The sequence below is a fragment of the Symphalangus syndactylus genome, chromosome 3 (assembly GCF_028878055.3).
Source record: "Symphalangus syndactylus isolate Jambi chromosome 3, NHGRI_mSymSyn1-v2.1_pri, whole genome shotgun sequence".
In the NCBI taxonomy this organism is placed as follows: domain Eukaryota; kingdom Metazoa; phylum Chordata; class Mammalia; order Primates; family Hylobatidae; genus Symphalangus; species Symphalangus syndactylus.
Genome location: NC_072425.2, coordinates 145,710,949 through 145,726,482, shown reverse-complemented (window position 1 = coordinate 145,726,482; position 15,534 = coordinate 145,710,949). Strand labels below are relative to the sequence as shown.

General features: G+C 41.0%; 1 protein-coding gene across 2 annotated transcripts in view; it reads right to left on the bottom strand.

Moving 5' to 3' along the window:
* FLI1 (Fli-1 proto-oncogene, ETS transcription factor) overlaps positions 1–15,534 on the bottom strand; it is a 118,185-nt gene that overhangs the window by 95,301 nt on the left and 7,350 nt on the right. The window lies entirely within an intron of this gene.

Here is a 15,534-nt window from a genome sequence, read left to right as displayed (position 1 = left end):
GGGCTGGGAGAGGAGAGTGGGAAGCCCAGAGCACTCCATTCCATCAGGAGCAGAGCAGCGGCTGTGATGGGCACACGGCTAAGATCCCAATGTCTAGGTTCAAGTCCCCAAAGCAGCTTTTACTTTTGGAACTAACTCTCCAAACTATCAAAAATCAAAAATCCACCTCCTTTGAAGTCTGGCAAGAAAACCCCCATGATCAGCTTCTCTTTATTCCTGTACTTCCCGTACAGGCAGGCTTCTAGAAAACAGAGGTTGGAGAAAATGAAAGTCAATGCCAAATACTAACCAGACAGAAGAATAACTGCTTTTCCCCACAGCACCCCCACCCCCAGCTCTGGCATTATGGGCTGGGGAACTGGGCCCCTCTCCTGCTGCTGAGGATCTGTTTATTTTGCACTCCATAAAGGGAAACCAGGCCCTTTTCTGACATTTTGGCTTGGAGGGGGTGGGGAGAGAAGGAGGTCCAGAATTTAAACTCAAAACCAGATCAACTTCTCTAAATCTCCTGGTGCTTTTGCTATGATTCCTAAATGGGCTGCATTGTATGAATCAGGCTTTTTACTCCCCCAGCCAACGTGCCTCCATTTCTAAGTCTGGCTCCTAACCCTACCAATGCCATAAACTGCCATGACCCCTTATTGACTTCTAACCAAGCAAATGCTTCCCCAGATGAAATCAGGGACAGGCACACTCACAAGCAGCTTGGCAGCTCTCCCTGCCTCTCCTGCAGGGAAATCTGCGCCTACATCACAAACCTTGCTCTCCTTAGTGGATGGTGGCTTCCTTTAAACAATACAACAGGGAATTTCCTTTGTCCTGGAAATGTTCCACTTGTCATCAATGTTATCCTTATCAGCAGACCACAATGCAACCAGGAGAGGCCCCAGCATGCTCAGGACTCGTGGGGTATCATTGCAAAATGTTTTCTTCATTTTTTTTCCTCTGCCTTGAATTCAAAGCATGACCTTTACGGGTGGAATTCAATCAGGTCATCTCTCAGATTCCCCAGTGGGAAAATAAAAGTGGCACAAGCAAAGTCTATTGTTTCCATTGCAAGAAGGTAGAAATGTTGTTTTCTCTCTAGATCATCCAACTAAGCGAGATGGGACGGGGGATACGGAGATAATAAAATGACCCTTGGAAATTAGATCTTATTAATAAAACATAGCCTCGGTCCTGGTAGTCCCATGGAACTCGCACAGCAGGGGCTCTGCAAATGTCATTGACTCCTCCACTTTTTCAGTCCTTCACCGTGGCTTTCACTATTTTTAATGCAATTCATTTCTATTTGGACAAGTTTGAAAATAAATTTTTGTTTTCTTTAAACAACAGGCAAGCAATACAGTTAGGAAAAGGGGTGGAGGCATGTGGGAACACCAGAAGGCCAGAGGAATTGCAAAAATAAACTTCTGCTAATGGTAACACTCTTGTCTTCCAGGGCAGGAATAATTAATTGTATATGTTTAATCACTTAGCAACCCTGAGCTCTTATTCTGAAAATCTCAAAGTATTTCACATATGCAGTGAGTAAAGTCTTTGGTATCAGACAGAACCTGCTAGCTGCACAACTTTTGGCAAGTCACTTGAGTTTCGTATGTCTTGGTTCTTCTCACTGGGTGCGTGCGAGTCATGATAGATGGATTCCTTGGGGCTGTGGTGAAGGTCAAGTGCTAAAATGCCTTCAAGGGCCTGGCGCGGTAGCTCACCCCTATCATCCCAGCACTTTGGGAGGCTGAGGCTTGTGGATGATGAGGTCAAGAGATCAAGACCATCCTAGCTAACATGGTGAAACCCCATCTCTACTAAAAATACAAAAATTAGCTGGGCTTGGTGATGTGTGCCTGTAGTCCCGGCTACACGGGAGGCTCAGGCAGGAAGTCCCAGGTGCACAGTCCAAGCTGGCGGGACCTGGAGCTGACTGGCCCTCAGCCACACCATCCTTGCCATAGCAGCCTCAAGCAAGGAGAATTGCTTGAACCTGGGAGGCGGAGGTTGCCGTGAGCTGAGATTACACCACTGCACTCCAGCCTGGTGACAGAGTGAGACTCTGTCAAAAAAAAAAAAAAAAAAAAAAAAAAAAAAAAAAAAAAAAAAAATCCTTCAAGTGTTTAGCACAGTGCTGGGCTCATCAGTAACTACTCAGTAACCATCATCATCATTATTGTTATTGGCATTGCTGGTATCTCCTGACAAAGTTGTTTAAAGTAATAGTGAGGTAAAGGGCACAGCCATTCCAGAAAAGATCTTAAAAGCCAATCCCAGCTATCAACCTCTGTAGACTCTCTAGCATCTTAGATCAGAGGGTTTCCTCAGAAATTCTAGCAAACACGAGATATAGATAGCATGCCTGTTTAGTAGGTGTTTCTTTTTTTGATCTTGCAAAATGCTTTTACTGCCATCTTTATTACAACATCACTTCGAGGTAAAATTATCATTGGAAGAATCTCCCTGTTCTGCAGTTGAGGAAACTACAGCATGAGAAGGCCCACATCTTTGATGGAGATCAGGATAGCAGTTTATGTCAATGCCAGCCAGCGCATCTTCCAGAGCTCTATTTGCCAAAGAGTTGCCTTTTTTTATTTTTCTGGCGGGTGAAGAGTTATGTCAAGTTGAAACCCAGAGCTTTCATAGGCTGAGACTTCTAAAGGTGGAATTCAGCCTCCAAGAATCTTCTTGACTTTGAAATTTCTGGATGCGTTGCATAGTAAAGGCATATTAACCTATACATATGTACTCCATGCACTCAGTAAAACATTAGTCTGATAACGACTTCTAAGGTAATTATCCTCTCACAATATGCTTCATTACACTCTACTTGCCTTTACTGAAGAAGAAAGTAGCTAAGAAAATGGCTTATGGCCACACAGATAATGCCTGGGGGGACTATGGTTAGGATGACTAAGCTCAAGGTACTTAATTTAGCAATGCCCTGGGCGGCCATTTCATTCATTCACTCATCCAGCAAAGACTTATTGAAAGGCCTGTTCTCTTTCATACTGACTCCGAGTCTTATCTTTCAGGGTTTGGCCTAAATGTCACTTCCTTAAGGAAGCCTTTGACCTCTGAGACTAGGTTAGGTCCCCATGTTATGCCCTCCCGAGGCGCCCCATACTTCCCCTTTCATAGAACCCTTTGCACTTATAACAAGCTCACTACCTGTTTTGTTTTGGTTTTTTTTTTGCCTTAACTATTACCTCTGTCCAAGGAGGAACCATACCTGTCTGCTGTACTGCTGTACTCCAGCACCTGGCACATAGAAGCTGCTCAATTAATACATGGATATGTGTCAGGCACTGAGGACTTGAGGACAAATGGCCAGAGTTTCTGCCCTCAAGGAGCAAGTAACTAACTCACTTTGTTCACAGAATTGTATTCTATACATACTCCTTACCTTCTTCCCAATGCAATCTGAAAAAACAACAAAAAACAAAGGTGGAATGTTTTAAACTGAAGAGGGATTTTTCTGAAAATGCATGAGCTGCAGAACTGTCAAACTATTGATACATTCTACATAGTTAGGAAGAGACTAATAAAGACTCTAATTGGACATTTATAATTTTATCCTTTCTGGAGGGCAGGTATGAGTGAGAAGCAGGACTACAGTGCTTCGTCACCCCTAAGACCATTACATAGAGTTGGACCTCTAGGAACATGGCCTCATTTTCTGAGAGGAGTCTGCCCATCTTTGTTTTAAACAGTTCACCTCACAAATTTATATCATTCAGTGATGGACACAGGATTGACCTTCACAATGATGTGTACCTGAAGACTTCCAAAGAAAAAGCTGCTATAGGTCTGATCATTAGCAAGACCTCAGTAATGAGGTCAGATCTCCCCATGAGAAAGACTGGGGTATTTATTCCTCACAGTAATTCTAAAACCACAGGAGGTGTAGCATGCCATATATTTCTATTATCCATGGGTGGAAAGTATGAAGGGTAGAGATAAATTGCTTCATGTCTCAGGGATATCAAGGATAAAGATCTTTGGAAAGTGTGTGATATGTTTTGGCTCTGTGTCGCCACCCAAATCTCATCTTGTAGCTCCCTTAACTCCCACATGTTTCAGGACGGACCTGGTGGGAGATGATTGAATTATGGGGATGGGTCTTTCCTGTGCTGTTCTCATGATAGTGAATGGGTTTCATGAGATCTGATGGTTTTTAAACAAGCCCTCTTTTTGCCTGCTGCCATCCATGTAAGGTGTGACTTGCTCCTCCTTGCCTTCCGCCATGATTGTGAGGCCTCCCTAGCCATGTGGAACTGTAAGTCCAATAAACCTCTTTCTTTCTTTTATAAATTGCCCCGTCTCGGGTATATCTTTACCAGCAATGTGAAAACAGACTAATACAGTGTACCATAGAACAGCACTAGCTTAATCCATTTTGTGTAGCTATAATGGAATATCTGAGGCTAGGTAATTTATAACAAGAAGATGTTTATTTGGCTCATGGTGCTCATGGTTCTGCAGGCTGTACAGAAAGCATGGTGCCAGCATCTGCTTCTGATGAGGCCTCAGAAAGCATACAATTGTGGTGGAAAGTGAATGGGGAGCCAGCGTGTCACATAGCAAGAGCAGGAGCAAGAGAGAGAAGGAGGAGGTCCCAGACTCTTTTAACGACCAGATCTCAGGTGAGCTAACTGAGCCAGAACTCACTTCTCACCCACAGATGACACTAATTCCTTCACCAGGGATCTGCCCCAATGATCTAATCACCTCCCACCAGGCCCCACCTCCAACACTGCGAATCATATTTCAACATGAGATTTGGAGAGGACAAACGACAAAACTGTGTTGAATACAAACCTAGGGAATACTCATTGGAGAGAAATTGGGTTTCAAAGACTACCAGTCTAACTAGTAAGTTTTAAAATAAATTTTTTTAAAAAAAGACAAAGACTACCACTTTAGCTGGTTATTTGCTAAATTAGAGTTGCTTTGTTCACATTTATACTTAAGAAGAAATATTACAAACGGTTATAGGGATCTGGGAACTAGAAAAGCAAACCATCTGTTAATAGTATGGAGCTCTACGTAATAGGAAATCATATTTTCATGGTGGCATAAAGCATTAGAGCTAAAAATGACCTTAAAAATAAGCAAGTACAATGCCAGTATTTTGCAAATGGAGAAACTGAAATCACCATTATGTATAATAGGGATTCTTTTTGGCCAAGATTATTTTTCAATGAAAAGGTATAGGGCAAAGCCCATACCTTTCTTTGATAAGCCCAATAAACATTCAATCATGATTCGTGAATATCCTTTTGATAAATTCCAAATGCCCTCATTTGATAAAAGGGAAATAAAGTATTACATTCTTAAAGGTCAGCAGAGAATTGATGATGAGGCCAGGAGATGGCATAGAAAACTTAGCTCCAGCCCCAGGCCAACATGATAATGCTGAACATTCACTTTTCATTTTGTTTTGCTTTAATGTTAGTCATAAGAATAAATGGAAGTGTTAGTCTCCATGTGGACAACACATTGCTGACTCAGATCAAAATAATCCATGTAAATATGCCCCTCTGACTGAATTCAGATTTCAAGATGATGTTTTTAACTTGAATGATACAGACTTGTACTGCCCACTATGGTAGCTTCTAACCATATTTAATTAATTAGATTAATCAACTAATTAAACATAATTGACTTAATGAAAAAATAACACAGTTTTACATTTCCTTCCTCTAGCCATATTTCAAATACTCAATAGCCACTCAAATAGAGAGTACAGTGGCTACCATAGTGAACAGTGCAGAACAGGACATTTACATGTTTGCAGAAAGTTCTGTTGGACAGCCCTGATAAAGAAAGTTTTCTTAATCTTTCACTTTCCTTGGACTTTAAGATAGAGTTAAAAAGTTCGAGAAAAACTGATAAAGTTTCCCAAATCTCTTCTAAAAATTGTGCAAGAGCTATATCTGTTACAGAGTTTCCTACACATGAATATCTTCAAAAGAGAGATTTTGGAGCCTTGTATAGCCCAATAAAATACTATTGCTCCCAAATCAAATGCAAAATCAGAAACTTAGCAGCTGAAGAGATTATATTTTTTTACATAGTTGAGGTGGTAGGACAATGAGTTTGTCCAAACCCTTTATACAATCCAACGTCACAAAGATAGACAAATTTTGTGCAAGGCTGCATTTGCTTTCATTATGTCATATGTTCTTCATAATTTGAAATATAAATTTGAGATGCTCTCTAATCTCTTTACCTTCACTCCGTGGTGTTAGTGTGGAAAAACACAGCATGCTCCTTCAATACGGCATCTCGGTCTTGGTGGTGATTTGTTGTCATGGAGAAAAAGCAGTAGGGCTGATCTTAGTAGATTGTGGTCCCTAGGAACTACAGACTAGTGTCTGAGCAGTTCAATGTTTGGCCTCATGAACTTTGAAATCCCAATTCTGTTGGCCAATAATAAAACCCTAATACCTAGTTCAACGCGTTCAATAAGAAGATTTCAAAAGAAGTTCATCATTTTAATACTAAATGTCTGAATGAGCACTTAAATGGAAATGGTCAACTCCATTTTCCTTTCTTCATCTCTTCATTTTTGAGCTATTTCAGTGTGGGTAGAATATAGGCAGATGTTCTCCTTCCCTTCACTTCTGGTCACATAATCATACTTGGTTGTGCAGTGTACCATGAAAGATAGCAATACAAGCTTTCCTAAAATATTGGTGATGCATGATGAGAATAAAGCCCAACCCAGCTTTCCCGGTCTCGTTAAGCGAAAGAAGGGCCTCCATCACTTGTGACTTCAACACTAAAAGAAGATCATCTTCAAGGCAAATTACTTCTTTTGTTCTGTTGTCCCTTCACTCACGCCAAAGTCAGTTAAACCTATTAGTAGCATTTACACTTAATACAGATTGTCACGACCCAATTAAATTCACATCCCTTAATCAGGGGAGCTCAGTTCTACTGGTATCTCCCTCTGAATTAACCTACTTCTAGCCTGGTTCTGTACTGTATTACCACAAGGACATGGGGAAGATAATAGAAGAGGTGGCATAGATGTATGGGTGGAGGCAGCCATAGGTATTTGGTCAGCCAGACGGATGTTTTAAAACTATTCACAAGGGAGTGCTGTAGCATAGGTTGGACAGGAGAATTTGTTTCTCTGGTGTTTTCTGTTTGACACAATTCTCTTTATCAGCAGCACAAGCCTGGAATTCCTGAAGCCACACTCATATCCTGCCATCGGTTTTTACGTAAACCCCCCATTGATTGGGATGGGAGTTTCACAAGTAGAACAATGGCCGGATATGTGGGAGGGAAAGGAGGAATATGGGATGTTTGATCTGTACTTGTGCATTTGTAGGGGATGGTGTCTACATGGACAAAGAGATATGAATAAGTCACTAATCGATGAATTTAACCATATGCGAGCAAGTCTTTGAAATCACTAAGGCCAGAAAAAAGCAACCCAACAGATTTAAGTTACGTTTATTATCTGTTATATTCATGCATCAACTTGAATGAGAATAATAACTAAGATAATAATAACTAGCATTTGCACAGCACTTTACAATTACAAAGTGCTTTTACTTCCATACTACTTTTGATTCTTATTATTAGTAAGGTTGGTAGAAAAATTAATGTTACGTATTATTACTACCAGTACTACTGTTATTTTACAGGTAGGAAGGGAGATTAGAGAAGTTATTATCTGACCCAAGACCACACAATTAATAAGTGGGTCTGAACCTAGATTTTCAAACTTCAGACTGCATGTGGCTTTCACAAAATCATTCTGCCACTGTCACAGTAATTTGGCAAAATACTCCAGAGGTTTACTGCTAGCCTTCCTAAGGTTTTGTCTCACCTTTCTTAGGTAAAAAGCACCTTACAGCACACAGCATTCACACATTGTATTTACACTGTGTGGGCATGAAGTCACATTTGGTAACTTTGGCTAACTGAATATTGGCTGACTGAACTTTGCCTGACAAATAAAGAGACAGGGCGGGTGCTCTTTCTTTAGTAAAAAGTCCAAATAAGGCTCGGAATCTGAAATGCTGCATGGTTTACAGCAATCTTGTTACATTGGCAACAAGAAAGCCATCTAATGAGCCACTCAGTAGTTAAAGTGTAGTAATTAATTCACGCTTTTCTTGAAGAAACTCAAAGCAACTCACTACTCCAGATTTTTACCAAATCCATGGAAGAAGAGGATCATGAAGAAGCCTTAATCCTTTTGGGTAAATGGACCACCCGAGAAAGGGAGAGTAACTTGCCCAATGTCACCAAGCCAGCCTAAGGCAAAACCAGGTACAGAACTCAGACTACCCAAGCCGGTGCCCATGTTAGCACTTTAGAGGGACCGATATATAAAACTCTCTCAGGGGAGCTATGCACAGGTGCACCCGGACAGCTTCACCATCAAAGTTTTTAAAGGAGGTGGAGAATGAGGCTTGCTCTAATAGCAGACAACCAACTCCTTCCAATCAGAAGGGAGTTAAAACTAGTGTTAGCATATGGAAAATGCCAATCCACCTGTTCCATCTTGGATGAGACTGACCACTCAACTGACTGCTTGTTGATGGTAACTGACCACACTAAGAAGGATTCTTGTGTCTCATGTAACGCTCCTCTCCCATTTCAGTAGCTCTGAGCTGAAAGCCTCCTTCCCCCATGCCCAGTGATGGGGAAACCAAGGCACCCACCTTCAGGGATACACCTGTTTTCCCAGGAGTTTCCCTTCACTGAGGCTGTGTCTCTCCTTCCTTGTAAGTGTGCTTGTACTGTGCACACTAATAAAACATTCTTTCCTGTTTCCAATTATTTTCAACAGTTAAGCATGCAAATGTCTGAACAACATTTATTAAGCTTCTATGGACATTTAGGAGAGAAAAAAAGATGAACAAACAAGAATCTGAATCATCAAAGAGCTCTTACAAAACCAGTGTTTTGAGCCTTTAATTGGAAGTGAATCAGAAACAGGCGTGTGAAATTTCCCATGAAATACACACAGGGTTTTAAATGTTTTAAAAGGGTGCTCTGGGCAGAGAAGAGTCTGGGTCATCCCCTGTCCAAACTGATAGGAAGAAATAAATAATTCTGGTGAGCTCTAAACCCAGTCCTACTGCCCCGTCCTGGCTTGTCTACAAAACTCAGGGGGCAAACTCCAAGAAGGCAGGGAGGGGGAGCCATGGTAATTCCTTTACCACACTTCAGACTCAGTGCGTTTATAGAGACCCACAATCTCCAGAAGGAATGGCTTAGAAGCCCAGAGCAGCACAGCCACAGGGCTGGATGCCTTCCCCAAGGCACCCTGGGAAGTCTCCACATGCTGGTTTCCTGAAATGACATTTCTAGAAAAGTCACCTGCTCTTTCTCCCTCTCCTTTCTAGAAAAGTGCAAAAAGTACAGGTGCCCTTCAAGTCCCTCACCTCTAGGGAAGTCCTATGTTGCACCAAAGACTGTATTTGAGAAAGAGGACTTGTGCCCTTTGACCAATGTGTTCTTATTATGGAGAAGTCGAAGGGCAGGTTAGCATGGTTCTCTCAGGCAGTGTTATCAGGGCAGGGGAAGTTGCTTAAGATAATGTATGCATCTTTTCTTCAGGATTCCTGACTGGTCATGAACCTGGGTACAGGGCTATTGACAGAGTACCGTGCTGGGAAAAGAAAGATCTCAAGCTCATAGTATGGGGCAGTCATTTTAACCCCTTGCGTTTGCTATCGCCCAAGCAGGTTATACGAAGCAGAGAACAGCAACCGTGCCCATAACCCCCTCACAGTCTCCTCATGCCACATAGTTTCCGAGTTATTTTCTTCTTTGCGAATATTCTTTAAATTCATTTTCAACTAGACATGATAACAATGAGGACTGGGTTAGGAAAAATCATTATGAATTAACCATGTTGAATTAGCCCTAAGAAATGCCTTTTGCCAGAAGAGCTACATTTGTTTTGTTGTTTACCCTCTTCCAAATCAGCAATCCTTTTAAAGAAAAAAATCTACTTTAGTAAAATTTGGGTAGCTGCATGATTACTCACTTACCCGTCTGGTTCCTATGGAAAGTGCCCTCTTCAGTCCCCCAGGAATATTATGACAGTGGTCAGAAAATAGGACCAATGAACAAAGAAGCATGAGTCCCTGTGGGTTAAATGAGCCTTGATGTCTTTGCTCCAGAAAACACCCTCATTGCAGAGTGTGGTGTTTTGGGGCATCAATACTTGAGTTCTGCTTCCAGGGGCTCTTGCCTAGTTCCCATCTTTTGACACACTACATCTTGAAGCCTCAGTTGTCTCTCCGTCAATGGCCTCTTTCTTTCTGAGACTACTGGGGAGGGGGCTATCCTAAGTTGGCAATGTGTGATAGGTGTTTGGGAGCTATGACAAAGAAACAAGCAGCTTTCTTAATAGCGCTCCCTTGTTACCCTGGGTCATGCCTAAAGGTCTTTCAGTAGTAATGTGTAGAGTGGATAGTGAGGCCACGTTGTAAGGAGTGATATAGGAGACACTCCAGGCAAAAGAGAAAAGCAACAATCTCAACCCAATTTCTGGAATTTCTTCCTCAACTGACTTTGATGATCCTTTGGATACACCTTGAAGCTTCTTCTCCTATATGCATGTTTCTAGAGTCAGAACTGCAAAAACAGATAGGTTGAAATCTCTAGACAAGAGGGTTTCCTTGCACACCTATTGTGTTGAGCTCAGGTAACAAAAGGTTAAACCCTATGTAGAGAGGTGTTCCACGTCCCTTTTGAAGGCGTATGCATGTATGAGGTGGGGATGCTCGTGCACTGAAAATGGCTTAATTTTCCCACTTTGAATAAATCAAACTACAACTAGGATGAATTCAAGTAGCTCATCGACCCCTGGTAATTGCACATAGGGTTCATCAGGACGTTACACAGAATGCTGTGGGGAAAAAAAAAAAAAAAAGCAAAGGCAGGCGCTTGGCCCTACGCATTAAGAATGAAAATTTTAAAATAATAAGTTCTTCAGGGCTAAATTGTGTTTGCTCCCAAGGATCCTTGGAGCTATGGTTTTCTTTGTTCTGCCAAAGGAAAAAGGAAATATATCAGGAAGCTGGGCCAGTCCACAGGAAGTCTCACTTGGTCTGATAAAAGGAACTGGTGTGAGGCAGCTTTGGATGCAGTTATAAGTCAATCAGCCTTGAAATAACAAGAAAGGCTATTCAAGAGAAACTGGAGACTGAAGTCAGCCCTACTCAATGATTTCCTTTTAACCTTGCAAAACATTCCCTTCTTTGTGTTTTATATAACCTCCTGAATCTGTTATTTATTTTTTTTAAATTGTGTATAGTTTTGTGTGTATATGAGTGGAATAGAATGGAGAAGAGAGCAAGATTTAGAGCAAGAAAGGAAGAAAGAACGAAGGTACAAGGGTAGAGGAGGAAGCCTTGGCAGGTCAAAGAATATGCCATTCTCTATTAAGCTATAAAACATTTAAAAATCAACTCATTGGATCATTACGTAAAAACAGAACCTGTCAGTTTCACAGCAGTGCACCTGCTAACAAAGCCAGGCAGGCTTTCTTACCTGGGAAATAGGCCTTCTTGAATAAAGAGTGGTGAAGAATTGAGCAGTTTCATGAATCTGACTGGTGCAGACTGTGGATACTGGTCACTTAGACAAAGAGATAAAACAAATAGTAACAAAACCTACCTGGTCCCCATAGATGGGCTTGTAGCCTAAACTATATGGAGATGTATGTATCGATCTGGTGATGTATCACAGTGGCTAAGTTTTATGGAATTTGGAAGTAGACAGGATTAGGTTCAAATCATTGCTTTTCTATTTGCTACTTGTATGACCATGAGTAACTTACCCAATCTCTTCAAAATGGAACTATTACATACATCACAGGGTTGTTACAGGGATCAAGTGCATGTCTTAAAGGTTTGAATAGATATTGGCACTTTGAGCTGGATAGATAACTTATTCTCTTTATAACTATGATTGTTCTTCCTCATTTTTATTGCCCCTTTGATAAAAGATGAGCGTCTCTTTCTCTTAGGTGAGTACTAGGGAAAGAAAGGCCTTAGCTTGGGGTCATGAGGACCCATGCAAAATGGTGGGTGATACAGTTTCAAACTGAATTGGGGCCTTCTGGAGTTGACTGTGTTTGCCCATACAACACCACTTCCTGTTTTAACAAGAAGAAAAAAAGCCTTCCAGAAAACCCATTAAGAGACTCAAAATTCTTTTTGGACATCAAATTATTGTTTTTAGAAGAGTTAAGTGTAAATGAATCAAAACCAGACAAATTCAATTTCCTTTCAATTAAACAGGATTTTTTTAAAGGCCAGGGAAAGACGCTTGGAGCCAAAGAGTGTTTTGGGTTTTAAATGAGACCAAATTTTGGAAAAGAATCTAAGACCCCAGAGTGGCATCAGGCCCTATTCTTAGTTTGCATTAACAAAAAGGGATTAGCACAGTTCCAGTGTCACTTGGCAATAAAATCAACCAGCTCAGAGAAACTCACCAAGCACTTGCTGAGAGTCCCCGCCTTCACCTGGCCTTAAGGGTCACTCCACAGTATGAAATGTAGCCCTGAGATTATGGGAGAAGAGCCACACAGGATCAGATAGAACATCTACGTGAGGTTCTATCATCCACACCCCCAAATGAGAAATGTTTTAAAGCCTGTCTAGGATCAGAGTCAAATGAACCTGAGAGCTGAAAGGAAATTTTGAAATCATACCTTCATTTTATATATGAGAAGACCTTTAACATGAATGATGAGGAAGTGAAGTGACTTGCCTAACATCCCATAGCTAGTTTGGGATAGACCTGGGGCTGGAACTCAGGTCTCCGGATCCTAGGCCAGCCAATTTCTCCCTGTATTTACCTCAATTTAGAATCTTAAAGTCACTGGGACCAGCACATTCAGGATAAAATCTTGGTGCCCATTCACCCTTTTCCAAGTCTGTTTCTGTGTCTCTCTTTACTGTTTTTTTTTTTTTTTTTGAGACGGAGTCTTGCTCTGTCACCCAGGCTGGAGTGTAGTGTTGCGACCTCGGCTCACCACAACTTCTGCCTCCTGGGTTCAAGCGATTCTCCTGCCTCAGCCTCCCCAGTAGCTGGGACTACAAGGCCACCACACCCAGCTAATTTTTGTATTTTTAGTGGAGGTGGAGTTTCGCCATGTTGGCCAGGGTGGTCTCGATCTCTTGACCTCATGATCTGCTAACCTCGGCCTCCCAAAGTGCTAGGACTACAGGAGTGAGCCACTGTGCCCGGCCCAATATTTTGGAAATTTTTGCTTTTTTCCATGTAATAATATACACTGGAGAATTTTCTAAATCAGTGTATACGACAATTGATTTTATCCCATTTTGTAGTTGCATGGCATTTTCTTATATGAATCTTTCCTCCTTTGTTTTTCTAGTCCCCTACTGATGGACATTTAGATTATTTCCAACTTTTGCTGTAACAAACAATGCTACAATAAACATATTGTACATATATCTGAGTGAACATAGCTGTAGAATTGGCATTATCAACTTTGTATAAATATTTAACTTCTCAAATAGATGTTGCTCTGTGGAAAGATTATACCAAGTCATACTCCTACCAAGAGGATAAGACAGTGACATTTCCTTTACTCTTTCCAACATGAGACATTAAGCTGTTTTAGTCTCTGCTGTCCTCCTAGGTCATAAACATTGGAATTTTATTATTTTCATTTGAATGTCTTTATGCATGTGCTTGAAATTCTTTTCATATATTTATTGCCCATTTGTATTTTCTTTCTAGTGTTGTCTATTCATAGCATTTTTGCCCATTTTCTGTTAAGTGGTGTGTCTTTTCTTATTGATTTGTAAGTAGTCTTTGTATAATGGGACATTTATGCTTTATGTATGATAAATATTCTTTCTCAGTTTCTCATTTAGTTTTCACCTTACCTATGGTATTTTTCTCCATTTTTTTTTTTCTTTGAGACAGAGTCTCACCCTGTTGCCCAGGCTGGAGTGCAGAGGCACGATCTTGGCTCACTGCAACCTCCACCTCCTATGTTCAAGCAATTCTTCTGCCTCAGCCTCCCCAGTAGCTGGGACCACAAGCATGTGCCAGCATGACCAGCTAATTTTTGTACTTTTAGTAAAGACAGGGTTTCACCATATTGGCCAGGCTGGTCTTGAACTCCTGACCTCAGGTGATCCACCGCTTTGGCCTCCCAAAATGCTGGGATTACAGGTGTGAGCCACCGTGCCTGGCCCCATGTTAATATATAAATAGAGGAACTAAAGCTGAGAAAGGGAGACAGAAGAAGAAATATCCTTGGCTGAAGCCCTGGCTTTCCAAAAATATCCTTACAGTAGATTATATCACCAAGGGTGAAGGGGCAATGGAGAATATAAACTGATTGTTACCTTTAAGAAAATGTGTCTAACCATCCTTATGATCATAATCCACAAATAAAGATTTCTCCAATGAGTATTGCTTCTCTTGGAATTTCCAATACTCAGAGCTAAAAATCAGAAAGAAGAGAAATCTCTATTCTCTCAAAGTCTGGAAGAAATAGCATAGAAATCTTATTCTTGTTCATTTACCTGAATGCTCTGTTGAACGTGGTGCCTGGTAATATTATTCAACATTTGGGTGAATGAATACATGAATGAGTATTGAATACATGAATGAGTATGAATTCAGTCATAAATGTCTAAAGACAAAATGACTCTGTAGACATGAGAAGTTCAATTGAAACATATGCTTTTCCATAGACTGTAACAGCAGCAACTTAAAGCAACTCACGAGCAGAGTAATTTTCTAATATTAACCTGTTTGTTTTCACACTTTTGCTACATGAATGGTACTGCAGAATTGCTCACTCTCCGATTCCTTTCCCATAACATCAATGAATACCCATATATTCAGACCTAACAACTCTGCTACTGGAGTGTTAGATTCCAGTAGACATGTGAAACCCACACAATGTCTAGAAATTCGAGGTTAAAGCTCCCATGGCACCTGTAATTCCGGCCTCTTGCATGTGTGCACTGAGATGTGACATAAGATCTTTCATTGCCTTGGACACATAGCACTGGCTGGGTAAATGGGGCTTGCTCTTGGGAAAGCATTTCAGCGTTCAAGTCTGCCTTCCCTTTGAGGTGATTTGAAAAATTCTCATACTCTGAGATTTTGGTCTTAAACTAAATGGCAGACACATTGTTTCCCAAAGATGGCAAGTCTCTTAAACACATTAGTGTTTGGTTCATTTTTGTAGGGATGAGCAATTTTGAAGGTACTGTAAAGTTGATCTGAATTATCTGAAAATGCATCTGAACACTCAATCTCTGATCCTACTTGGAATGACGGTGATGAGTCTCCGCGTTTTTGGTTTGCTAGGGTGAAGTGTCAGTATTCCTAACTGAGACCAGGGGCCCAGTCAACTCATGGAAGAATGTCAGACTTGTCTGAAGGCCCACAGAAATTTGATTTGCATTTTAGAGAGACATTTTTTTTTCTTTTGTCTCCTCTCAAGCACTATCTGCTGACTCATTCTCAAAAGGAACTAAAATTGTAGCCCAGGATAGAAGGCCCAAT